Consider the following 12,345-nt stretch of genomic DNA (forward strand, 5'->3'; position numbering starts at 1 on the left):
ATGTGTGACTTAAATCAGTACATGCTTTAAGTGCTACATGATCTCTAGCCCCTGCTTCCAACATGAGTCACCCAGCATTGAGGCTGGCGTCAGGAGGACAGGGACAATGAAAATGAAAAGCACTTTTGCTTCCAGAGTCTCCCTTGGCCATGGGAATTTTATAAGAGTAACATGTTTATTAATAAGCTGATGATGTTATGATAAAGTCTATCTACTCATCTCTATGGAATCATCATCTTGGAGTGGGAGAGGGTCCCAAAACTAGTCTCTGTAGCAGTGAGCAGGGGATATAAAACCAGGTGGATCCATCAGCTGGGAAGAAGTATCTAAAACCTCAAGTCTTAGTTTCAGGAAATGTTTTCCTCATTGCAGAGAAAGTCCTGCTTCCATGTAGTTTGGGGACTTCAGAGGACAATTTTACAGTCCCTGTTGGCTGCTGGAGAGTATAGAGGCATTGTACTTTTTCTCCTGTGCCGAGCTCCCTGACTCCCATTTCCAATCCGAGCCATGGGCAGTGCTGGGGTCTTAGGTGCAGGATGGGAGAGGAACTGAGAGAGATGTTCACAGATCATGTGTCTCTACCATAAACCTCCATGGCAAAAATGAAACCTTCTCTCGAAGATCACAGGATCGATCCAGTGTCACAGGGAACCTCCAGGAGCATTTAATCCAATATTTCTAAAAATGTGTGCTACCAATTTCCCAAGATGTTTAAAGGTGTCACGTGTCACAGTCCACTAAATTTGGACATGGTGACTTGAAGAACAATAACAGGTCATCTGGAATTTCAGAATCTTCAATAAACTACCATTAGCATTGTGATGGGCTTCCCGGGTTGCCCTAGTGGTAAAGAACCCACCTGCCAGTGCAGGAGACATAGGAGACCTGGGTTCTATCCCTGGGTTGGGAAGATCCCCTGGAGGACGGCATGGCAACCCACTCCAGTATTCTTGCCTGGAGAATCTCAAGAACGGAGGAGACTGGCAGGCTACAATCCATGAGGTCATCAAGAGTCAGATGCGACTGAAGCAACTGGACGCTGGTACTGGCCTTAGCATTGTGATACTCGTTGAAAGGGCCGTAAATATTAGCCCTGTTTATGGGGTGTTGTTGTTGTTGTTGTTGTTGTTGTGTGTGTGTGTGTGTGTGTGTTGGTAAAGAAACCCTCTTGTCACGTCTCCCAGAAATGTCTCCCAGCACTTGTGTCCTGTGGCACTTTGGGACACTGCTTTTGTTGACAGATGAAGAAATGGGAGCAAAGTCACTATCAAGTTTTTGCTCGGAGTGAGGCTCAAGCCCAGATCTCCTAAGCCTCTCCTTCAGAGTTCCAAAATTCAAATTAGGCAGCCTAAGCCACCCACTTTAACTGCCATTGTCTGAATGTTTCAGGGAAACAATGTTTTTAGAAACTATTTTCTTTGACCCCTTTGGGGTTTCTCTATTTCTGTTTGTCTCTGTGTGTCACACAGAGACAAACAGTCACAGCATAGCTAATAGAGTCCTCTGTCCAACAGACATAAAGGGAAAGAGAAGGAACACTGAATTACTATTCCTTCTGCACAACAGTGCCCAATAGGAATGGCTGTACTATGCAGGCTAGTAATCCTGGTGTTTGAAGTTTCCAAAATATGGCACATAATTAGCTTTGGAACGTGTCCATGGGATCTATTAGCAGGTACAGGTCTAGTAAATGTGCCAATATGCAGACTTTGGCAGTGTCCGAAGACTTGTGATAATTTGTTTTGTTGGGAGAGAATCTAGCCCACATGACCCAGAAAGTTAGAGTCGTTCCCTGTCTTGGGTCTTGCCAACCCCTCAAGAGTGTGCCTGAGCCAAGTTGCTATGTAAACCTGTCGAACAGACGTCAAGCATTGTGTCATACCCTGACCAACAATCAGGAAGCTTATTCCCACATGGTACATTTTCCAAGGGATACATATTTGTGGACATAAGCGAAGTTAGATTTTCTTAATGATGACAGTGGCCAACATTATTGCTTAGTTATCCATCACCATACTAAGCATTTAACATATGTTTTATCTCATTTACTCTCACAACAACCATTACAAAATCCTAGTTATGTGACCTTGAATAAGATGTTTATTCCTCTGTGGTTTAGTTTTCTCTGGGGAGGATGGGGCAGGTTTGGGAAGAGTAAGTACTCTAAGGTATCATTGAATGAGCATCTGTGTCATGCTAAGCATATACTAGGCAATTAATAAATAGTTGTATATTGGGGTAAAATTTATATCATGTAGGTTATTATAAAATCCCGCTTCCTTCTTTCCCCACCTCTTGCCAAGGCAATTAGGCCACAGTAATATTTTCGACAGTCATGTATTTTGGTAAAGAGGCCGTGGACCACATTAGCCTACTAAATCCAGAATGACTCTCCAGGGCCACTTCTTATCAGAATGAAATGGAATTTGATTCTCCATACATGTGAAGGCTCAGGTAATTTGAGTCTAATGTTTAATCCAGTATGAACATTCTTTGTGTGAAATCTCTGCCATCACCACTTTCGGAAAATTAATATTTATATCAAACATCTTCAATAATGAGAGAGGAACCTTTGACCACCAATATTCTAGCTCAGATTTTAGATTTGTATGCTCCCATAGTCAGGTTTCTGAATAATTTATTTATGCAATTGGAGAAATAAAGCAGATGAATGTTTTCAAAGGAGACATTGAATCAAAGTGGATCACTAATTCTTCCCTTCTGGTTCAGGAAAATAAAAGAAGATGATTCTGATATCAAACATACCTCACAGGTAATTTTGACTATTAGTTATGTTTACAAAGCTCCTTATAAGACAAACCATGAAAAGTAGGTGACATAATGTGATTATATTTTGAGACCAAGTATTTCTATTTGAGGGAAAAAACGCAGCAGTTCACTGGGCCAAGTGGTTTTCTTTTGCAGAATAGTTTTTACCTTTTGTTTGCATGCTTCCTTTTTCTGTCCTAACACTGCCCCCCTCATCATTTTCTTTCCATCTACCTAACTTTTCAAACTAAGATGTCACCTCCTCCAGGAAGTTTTCTCTCCTCCGTTTGGGCCAAGAGGCCTTTTCACCATTTTAACACTGAGCTCTTTGCTTACCTGTATGTCATCCATGAGTACCTTATTCTAGAATAATTAATATCTGAGTGTGCCTGCCCCACTGAACTGCAGTCCCCTTGGGGTCTGAGCAAATTGTCTTTTCCATCTCTATTTAGCAGACGCAAAGGCTAGCACATAGAAGGTCTTCTGTATGTGGCTACTTGAACTACGACAAACCCTGGGACATCACTGCACTGATAGGAGAAAGAGCCGAGGAATCCCATGGTGTTACAGAGCTGATGGGACTCTAGGTACAGAGGCCCTCTGCCTCCGAGAGCTTCTTCCCTCTTCCTGGAAGAAAGGCAACAGGCACTGTGGTGTCTTCACCCGCCTTTCTTTGCAAAGTTCCTAGGTGAGGGTGTTATGAGAATGTTCATCTTTCCTCTCCAACAAGATTGTAGGCTGCCGTCTCATTTTTAAAGTGATCTTGGAGTCCCCAAGGTGTCTACTTCAGCCATCGGTACATTGTAATAATACCTTACTTGAATTCATATCCTAGAGTAATCCTTTGTCATTTTACATGTCTGTCTCCTCTGCACCCTTAGGGTTTTTAGATCACCAGTGTTCAGCACGGAGCTTGGCACCCAGCAGACATGCTGCCACAAGCTGTGAATGAATGAATGAATGTATTTGCATCACACCTGAGAGACTGTGTAGTACATTCCTTTCAAATGTCACTCTGCTCATATAGCAACACTATGATTGTGATAGGACTAGGGTTACTGTCCCGTTTCATAGCAGGCCAGCCCAAAGATGAGAGAGCTTCTCATATCTTGTCAATGATAGAGGGCAGAACCAGGACTCACACCCAGGCCTTCAGAGGCTTGAGCCATAGACTCCACCCTTAACCCACAGTGTGTGTGTATGTGTGTGTGCGTGTGCTCCAACGGACTGTAGCCCACCAGGCCACTCTGTCCATGGGATTCTCCAGAGAAGAATACAGGAGCAGGTTGCCACGCCCTCCTCCAGGGGATCTTCCCGACCCAGGGATTGAACCCATATCCTTTTCATCTCCTGCACTGGCAAACGAGTTCTTTATCACTCGCACCACCTGGGAAGCCCCGTAACTCACAACCTCCTCTACTATGTGTAGCGGACTAGATGTGATGATATTGAACACATGTCTTTGAAAGTAGGCTAGTAGTTATAATTTGCTGGATACAGGCTCTCAGTTGGGGATGCTGGGTAGTGGTGATGGTTGCACAGCACTGTGCTTAATACCACGGAACTGTTTACTTAAATATAGGTAAAATATTAAATATCGTCTTGTATATTCTACCACAAAACTTTTTTTTAAATAAATAAGCTGAAGCAGTTGGAGTTCAAAGCCCAAACTCTTTTTTCTGTTGTTTCTTTTTTTAAAGATTTGCTTTTGCCTGTGTTCAGTCTTCTTTGCTTTCCTGTGGTTGGAGCGAGCTGGGACTGCTCCCTAGTTTCAGGGCAGGGGCTTCTCATTGCTGTGGCCTCTCTTGTTGCAGAGCACGGGCTCCTGGGTGTACGGGCTTCAGCAGTTGTGGTTCCTAGGCTCTAGAGTGCAGGTTCAGTGGTTGTGGTGCATAGGCTTACCTGTTCCACGGCATGTGGCATCATCCCGGACCAGGGATTGAACCCGTGCCCCTGGCATTGGCAGGTGGATTCTTTACCACTTGAGGCACCAGGAAAGCCCCCAAAGCCCAAAGTCTTAACCACTTTGCCATACTGTTTCCCCTGCTGCTGCTAAGTCACTTCGTGTCCAACTCTGTGCGATCCCATAGAAGGAAGCCAACCAGGCTCCCCCATCCCTGGGATTCTCCAGGCAAGAGTACTGGAGGGGGCTGCCATTTCTTTCTCCAATGCATGAAAGTGAAGTCGCTCAGCCATGTCCGATTCTTAGCGACCCTTTTTCCCCTAAATCGTCATTGTGTCCTAACAAATCAATACCTTGTGAACAGTTACGACCTTGAGCAAATGATCTAACTTACCTTCTTGATTTGTAAAAGGAAGAAATTAATATCTACCTTTTGGAATTGCTGTGAGAATAAAATGGTAATACATGAAAAATATGCTTTGTAAGCGGGAAAGCATCATACAAATGAAAGTTATTATTGCCCAGTGGAAAAAAGCAACAAGCTATTGTAATAGTAATTCGATTGAATAAGCATTTATCGAGTTCATACTGTGGGCAAGGCATGATCAAAATGAGAGAAATACTTCTATTCATCCCTGCGCATAATGCTATTAAATTTCTAGGGAGAGACACTACTTTCTCTGCTTTTTGTTACAAACCTGCTGGTGAAATTATCCAACAGGAAAGAAAACGAAACTAGGTAAAGCAATCTTGTTTAAAATTGTGCCAGCGATTGCAACGTTGTTTATGATTTTCTGTTTTCAATAATACGCCATCCCGCTTAAAAGCTTGCCTACCATTATTGCAATTTCAGACATCATCTGGCCCCTCCAGAGAGCATACATATGTAAACTGTCCTTTACTCAGTGGAATAAACAAACATGGATAACTAAAAACATATTAGAATGCTGCAGAGAAGAACCAAAGGGGCTTTGGGACGCCGGGATTGGAAGTCAGACTGCTTCGCTGCCTCTCATTCTTCCTTTGGTTCCGACAAACTTAACGCTAGCTGAGCCTCCACTTCTTCACCAGCAAAACACAGCGGTTGAAACTTTATAAAAAAACAGTTCATTAATTTCTTTATGCTGTACACATCTGAATTTGTGTTTGCTGTTGAATTCCTGAAAATATTTAGCATCTTTTTGAAAATATTTGCACGATATATATGTTCTATATATCAAAACTCCAATACTTTGGCCACCTGATGCAAAGAGCTGACTCATTGGAACAGATGCTGATGCTGGGAAAGATTGAAGGCAGGAGGAGAAGGAGACGACAGCGGATGAGATGGTTGGATGGCATCTCATGGACGTGAGTCTGAGCAAATCCCGGAAGATGGTGAAGGACAGGGAAGCATGGCATTCTCCAGTCCATTGGGTTGCAAAGAGTTGGACACGACTTAGTGGCTGAACAACAACAATAATATACATTATATATGGTAACAGTACAACTAACAGTTAATATGTATTAAGCACCTACTTTGTAGCCGTCGTATGCTGAAGGTTTTACATGTAAAATAATATAATGTTCATAGTTCTTCATCTGAAATTTCAGTAATCTGAAATAATACATGTAAATGAAATCATCTTTAGAGAAACGGAAAACCCACATAAATGTCAACGCAAGAAATAACTAGAGAAACATACCCAGTTTTCTTTAATAACTACCTTGAATTAAATTCTGCCAGTTCCTGGATGGGTGGTGAGAAAAAGGGTGGCCCTGTCCTCAAGGAGCTCACTGTTCAGCTCAGAGTGTGATGAGAGCTGATTAACACCCGCACAGTGTTTGAGGGACTCCAGAGAAATAGTTAGTTCTGCCTGGACTCAAGAATGTGCTCAAGAAAAAGTGATGTTTCTCCTGCCATGTGGGGGTTGAATAGGATTTCCCCTTGAAGTTTTTGGCTGCAGGCTCTTTTCACTCTTGTTAAATCCAGCAGAAACCCCATATAAGCCCATAGGTGATAGATACCAGATTCACTGGGGATCAAATCAAAACCTTCCTCCCAAAACATACTTCAACTGAACAAAAGCCTTCACCATCCACATCTAAGGAGGATGGGAGTCCTGCCCTCACGTTTATGGAAAGTTTCCCTTTGAGTATATCCAGAGACTCTCTAAGATTTAACCTGTAGCCTGCAGAGCTTGAAACTGTTCAGAAAGTTTCCGTAGCCTTAAAAGATTTTTTTCATCCCTTTTGCAAAACCAGTGTTTGTGACACATAACAGATGGTATGAAATTGAAGCTTTATCAGTTGACTTCACTTAGAAACCAAGTGCAGATAAAGATGTAAGGAGGCTGCAGAGTGGAAAATGTAATGCTGGTGATTTGTAGAAGTGTGTCAATGCCTTTTCTAACACCCCAACATGGGGTCTGCAGCCAGACTCCAGGTACCGAGGAGAGAATTACAAAGCATCCCCTTCACCTGTCCCCAGTGTCCCGCAGGGAGACTCCAACTCCAGGGTTCAGATGAGGTCTCAGCAATGAGAACCGAAGGGGAGCCATCTCTGCATTGATGTCCCATGTTCTCATTCAGAACAGCTGCTCTAGTGATCAGGTTGCGAGCTATGTGGCATCCTCCTGAGTGGGATGATTGTTGTTGTTTAGCTGCTAAGTCTTGTCCAACTCTTTGTGACCCCATGGACTGTAGCCTGCCAGGCTCCTCTGTCCATGGAATCCTCCAGACAAGAATACTGGAGCGGATTGCCATTTCCTCCTCCAGAGGATCTTCCCAACACAGGGATTGAACCTGTGTGTCCTGCATTGGCAGGCAGATTCTTTACCACTGAGCCACCTAGGAAGCCCTATAGTGTAGTGATACCGGGTGCTGAAGTGAAGCTGTGAGGAAACGCTGCTTGGGCAGTTAATTTTTGCAGGTTGAGTTTTTCCCCTTTAGCTCTATGCTGAGAGGTTTTATCTCTGTGAGGCAGTGCTGATAAGCAGCCTGACTTGAGAAGCCAAGCAAGATTTGGACTGGGAACTGACAACATTTTCATTGTGGATAGAAGAGACAATTTGGCTGGCCTGGGAATCACATGGGGTTCAGGCTGCAAGCTTTTTGGAGGGAGAAACCATGGCTTAGGTGGATGTGTGCTCCTGGACAAGGCAGAGGGCCTGGCACATGCTAGTTGCTTTGGAGCTGTCTGTGAAGGAGAGGATGAGTGGCTGGCCACCACCATCATGCTGTATGCCATCACTCCGGCTCATCTTAGAAAGAATATTCCTATTTCTTCTCCTCATTCACTGCTTGTGCTCACTCAGTCATGTCCAATTCTTTGCGACCCCGTGGACTGTAGCCCACCAGGCTACTCTGTTCATGGGATTCTCCAGGCAAGAATACTGGAGTGGATTGCTGTTTTCCTCCTTCAGGGGATTTTCTGTTCATGGGATTCTCCAGGCAAGAATACTGGAGTGGATTACTATTTTCCTCCTTCAGGGGATTTTCTTGACCCAGAAATCAAACCCACATCTCCTGCATTGGCGGGCGTATTCATTACCACTGAGCTACCAGGGAAGCCCTGAATCCGTAGTACTCATTGGGTAGGTTCCCTGTGCTAAACAGTAAATTCTCATTAGTTATCTATTTTATACATAGTATCAGTATTGTATATATGTCAGTCTCAATCTCCAGTTCATCCTACGCTCCGTTTTCCCTCCTGGTATCCATGTGTTTGATCTCTACCTCTGCCCCTATTTCTGCTTTGTCTCATGTCTCACCAAAAGCTTGGAGTAGGGCCATATTTTTGTACTCCACATGGGGGTTACTTAGGGGGTGGGGGATGGCAAAAATCTGGAGCTAGAATTGGAAAATCCAAATATGTGACCTGGTTCTGGCCCCTTGATGTTTGTATGATCTTGGTGAAGCCACTTAACTTCTCTATTCCTCAGTTTTCCCTGCTTTAAAATAGGAATACACAATGCTTGTCACAGTGGGGTCATAAGGAAAACATGCAGTCGCATGTGTTAAAATGTCTGGCATGAATTAAGTGTTGTGTTATTGTTGTTCTTATTTATCTCTGTCAGAGGCTGGCACTAGCTGGGAGCTTCATCTCTTTTTACTTACTCTTTGTTGAGTGACTGAGGAAATGAACCATGGAGAACGTTTTTCCTTCCAGAAGTAAGCCCTATAACTCATTTATAAATGTTGGCATCTTGGAGAGGGAGACAGAGGGAAAAAAAAGATTTTGTTTCTTTGGAATAGATGCATGCTAGGTTGCTTCAGTTGTGTCTGACTCTTTGCAATCCTATGGACTATAGCCCGCCAGGCCCCTCTATCTATGGGATTCTGCAGAAAAGAATGCTGGAGTGGGTTGCCATGTCCTCCTCCAGGGAATCTTCCCTGGAGATTCTCAGGGATCAGATTCACGTCTCTTATGTGATAGATAATGCCTTGCATTTGCATCACCAGAAAAAGAGAAAAATTTCCATTCAGTTTTCTTTTCTTCTTTAACTCCTATATCTTGTATTTCTTGGGTCGTGTTTGCCTGGAAATAAAAAATAGGGTCACCAAATCATTGTGTTCCCATCACTGTGTTCCCACCCATTCTGGAAAGAACTTTAATCCCTCCCCTTCCTAAATGATCTTTTAAGTAATTTGGGAGTCTCAGGATATATCTCAGGTGGCCTAGTCATCTTGGCTGCCTTCGTGTTCCTCGTGGTCTTTCAGTGGTGACACCTTCTGAATCTACTGATGGTAAAAACAGCAGATTAGTTGATGTCCAAGGAAAGCATCATCTACTGCCAGAGATGCCCATGAGTGGCCAGGGGATGGGCAGCTGCTCCCTGTTGAGCACATTGATGACACTTCCAGTGCCCACAGAAAGCTGCCCCAGAGTCCCCGTGACCCTGTGTCCTGTCTGTTCAAGGTGCCATCAGCGCTGCAGCTCGCCCAATACCCTCACTTAGGTACCAGCTTCCTCTGCTGAGGTGAATGCAGCAGAGCAGCCAGAATGCCATTGTCCCGAGAGGCCCTGCCTGTGCGTGGCCTTTGCTCATTTTTGTTTCGTTTTGTTTTTCCTCACTCATGCAATTGTGGCCGTTCTCTCCTGAAGCACAGGAGAGTTGGAGCCAGAGATGCTGCGGTCCACTCAGAGTCACCCCTCCCTCAGACCCTGGCCCGTTCTACTCAGATAGATGCACTTTGATTCACTCTCTCCTTAGAAAGCATCTTCTTCCTGGAGGCTCCTTGGTCCCACTTGGGCAGACCTCACACTGAATGTCATAGTGTGGGGGAGTCCAGACTTACCTGAAGCTTAGGGTGAACCTGCGGGCTGGAGGTGAGAGCCCTGCCACATCCCTGACCTTCAGAGTGCCCAGCTTCCCGGAGAACTCATTCCCAACATTGCCTGGGGAAAGTGCAGGTAGCAGACCTGCTTCGTCTCATGGGTTGAGAGTTGAGTTGAGAGCCTGGTTTGCTTCTGGCTTTTCAGGACAGTTGGGTGACTTTAGATGGTCCTCGGCTTTCCTCAAAGTGTGGGTGATCTCATTATTTCAGATATTACCATTTGTTCTATAATAGACAAGCATATACCCTCATGTGAGCTGTCTTGGTTTTGCCAAGGTGGTGCCCCTTGCCTGAACCAATTATTTTCCCTTCTCCGAAACATAGTTGTGACTCTATTCCTTTATTTCTAATACCACTTCTTCATGGACTGTCTTTTTTGCATGTTGGGACGTTGGTGAATGGAAGGAGTTTGGAGAAAGGATCCTTTCTCTCCGCTGTCATCGAGAAGCCTTATCCCTTCTAACAAGCTCTGTTTTTGGCAGATGTAGAGTTGTAGCCTGGAGAGCTTCCTCCTTCCCCTCACTGTCTTGTCTGTAGCAGCCACAATGTAACAGTGGCGTTTCCCCCTGCAAGACCTCAAGCAAGCTCTGCCTCCTGGATGTGAGCCAGGTGCCTAGGCTGGCCAGTTAGTACCACCCACCTGCTTGCAAGAAGCCTGCATTCTGTTCTGTCCCCATGTCAGCCTGGCAGCACCTAGCTCCTTTCAGCAGGAACCTTGGAATCCAGATATTTCCCTTACAAAAGAGACATGAGAGCTCCTGCCCACCGCCCCCACCCGCCATGACATCAGTGGTTGATAAGATCGTGAGTTTGGATCTTCAGAGAGAATGGGGAGGGAAGTGATCTATTTTAGACTGTCTGTCTATTCCAACCCCAAATTTCTGAATTTTCTGGGAATATTCAGGCATAGTCCCCCTCCCCCGACCCTCTGCTCTTAAGGCAAGCAGCTCCTGGCTTGTTCCATTCTAAAAACAAAGTGAGCTGTTGGCTTTTGTTGTTGTGAAGTCCTCTTGGTTTTGCTCATCTCTAGCACCTATTATATCTTCTCGCTTTGGAGTGTAGACACTCCAGAGTGTAGACACTCTGATATGACTGTATCCTCTGCCTGCTGCTGAACTCAGGTCACTGTTGGTGGGAATTTAGACTCTGCCGGTCCTGAGGCATCCTGGGCCACAGGCCTGGTGTTCAGTTTTAACTGTCACTCTTGTTGCTGATGTGTATCAAGGCTCCTTCAGAAGCAATCATTGGAAAGGGTTTCCTGCCCTCTGGGACTACAGGAAGAAGCACTGAGGAATTTGGGATGATGCTCCTTACCATTCACACATTGGGGATTTTTCTTCATGCAACCATGTCCATTAAGGAGTTTGTGCCATGTCCCTAGTGCCAGGTTCACTCAAACTGGCTAGGTTTTGAGCAGGCACTCTAGACCTAGATGCACATGAGAATCACCCGGGGACTTTGAAATAACACTCAGCCCTAAGCACCATTTTGGCCCAGTTAAGTCAGACTCCCAGGGTCCAGGAGTGGGATAGGCTGGGCTTCAGGAGTTTTTAAAGCTCCCCAGGTGCTTCTCATGTTCAGCCCATGTTGCAGTTCTTCATTTTATAGGATTTCTCTCATGGTGGGATGACCTTGTGTGAGTTTATGTGGTTTTGCCTTCACAGTGATGGTCAGCTGACAGAACGTGGCAAAGGCCACTGTTTATGGTTTGTTTAGCTAACAGGGGTGATGTATTTATCCTTATGTTACAGACCCTCCTGCCTGGCCCCCTAGATGGCCAGCTGTGGTCAAAAGATATCCTACTTGGAGAAGAGGACTCATGCAGGTCCTCCCTGGCCTGAGACTCTCAGTCTTTTTAATTTTGTATTGGGGTATAGCTGATTAACAATGCTGTGATAGTCTCAGGTGAACAGCAAAGGGGCTCAGCCATACATGTACGTGTATCCCCTCTCCCCCAGGCTCCCTTCCCATCCAGGCTACCACACAGCATTGAGCAAAGTTCTATGTGCTATGCAGTAGGACCTTATTGGTTATCCATCTTGAATATAGCAGTGTGTATATGTCCATCCCAAACTCCCTAGCTATCCCTTCCCCCCGACAATCATAGGTTCGTTCTCTAAATCGAGACCCTCAGTCTTGGCCTCATATAAGTTTAGTCCTCTAAAACAGTAGCTGAACCTTTACACTGAAAACATTACCATCCCAGAACTCCAATCAAATAAAATCCTCTTTTAAGTGTGACCTTGATTATAGCGAAGAGCATGAGCATCTCGGAAGAGTGACTGCGAGAGCCAGAATAAGATAGAATAGACTCACAAATGAAGTTCTTATGTTAATTTAATGGGTGAAAAATA

The 12,345-nt window shown here is 44.7% G+C and overlaps 1 protein-coding gene across 2 annotated transcripts in view; it reads left to right on the plus strand.

Annotated features, from left to right (window-relative positions):
- The window catches only part of RORA (RAR related orphan receptor A), an 807,747-nt gene that overhangs the window by 289,670 nt on the left and 505,732 nt on the right, over positions 1-12,345 (plus strand). Inside the window, exon 1 of one of the 2 annotated variants that reach the window (XM_027971773.3) lies at positions 1-12,345. This exon is cut by the window's left edge and continues 289,670 nt beyond it; it is cut by the window's right edge and continues 121,274 nt beyond it. The exons of the other annotated variant lie outside the window; for it this stretch is intronic. The gene's annotated coding sequence lies outside the window, so the exon portion shown is untranslated. 2 annotated transcript variants of the gene reach the window in all.

The sequence above is a fragment of the Ovis aries genome, chromosome 7, assembly GCF_016772045.2.
Source record: "Ovis aries strain OAR_USU_Benz2616 breed Rambouillet chromosome 7, ARS-UI_Ramb_v3.0, whole genome shotgun sequence".
NCBI classification, from domain to species: domain Eukaryota; kingdom Metazoa; phylum Chordata; class Mammalia; order Artiodactyla; family Bovidae; genus Ovis; species Ovis aries.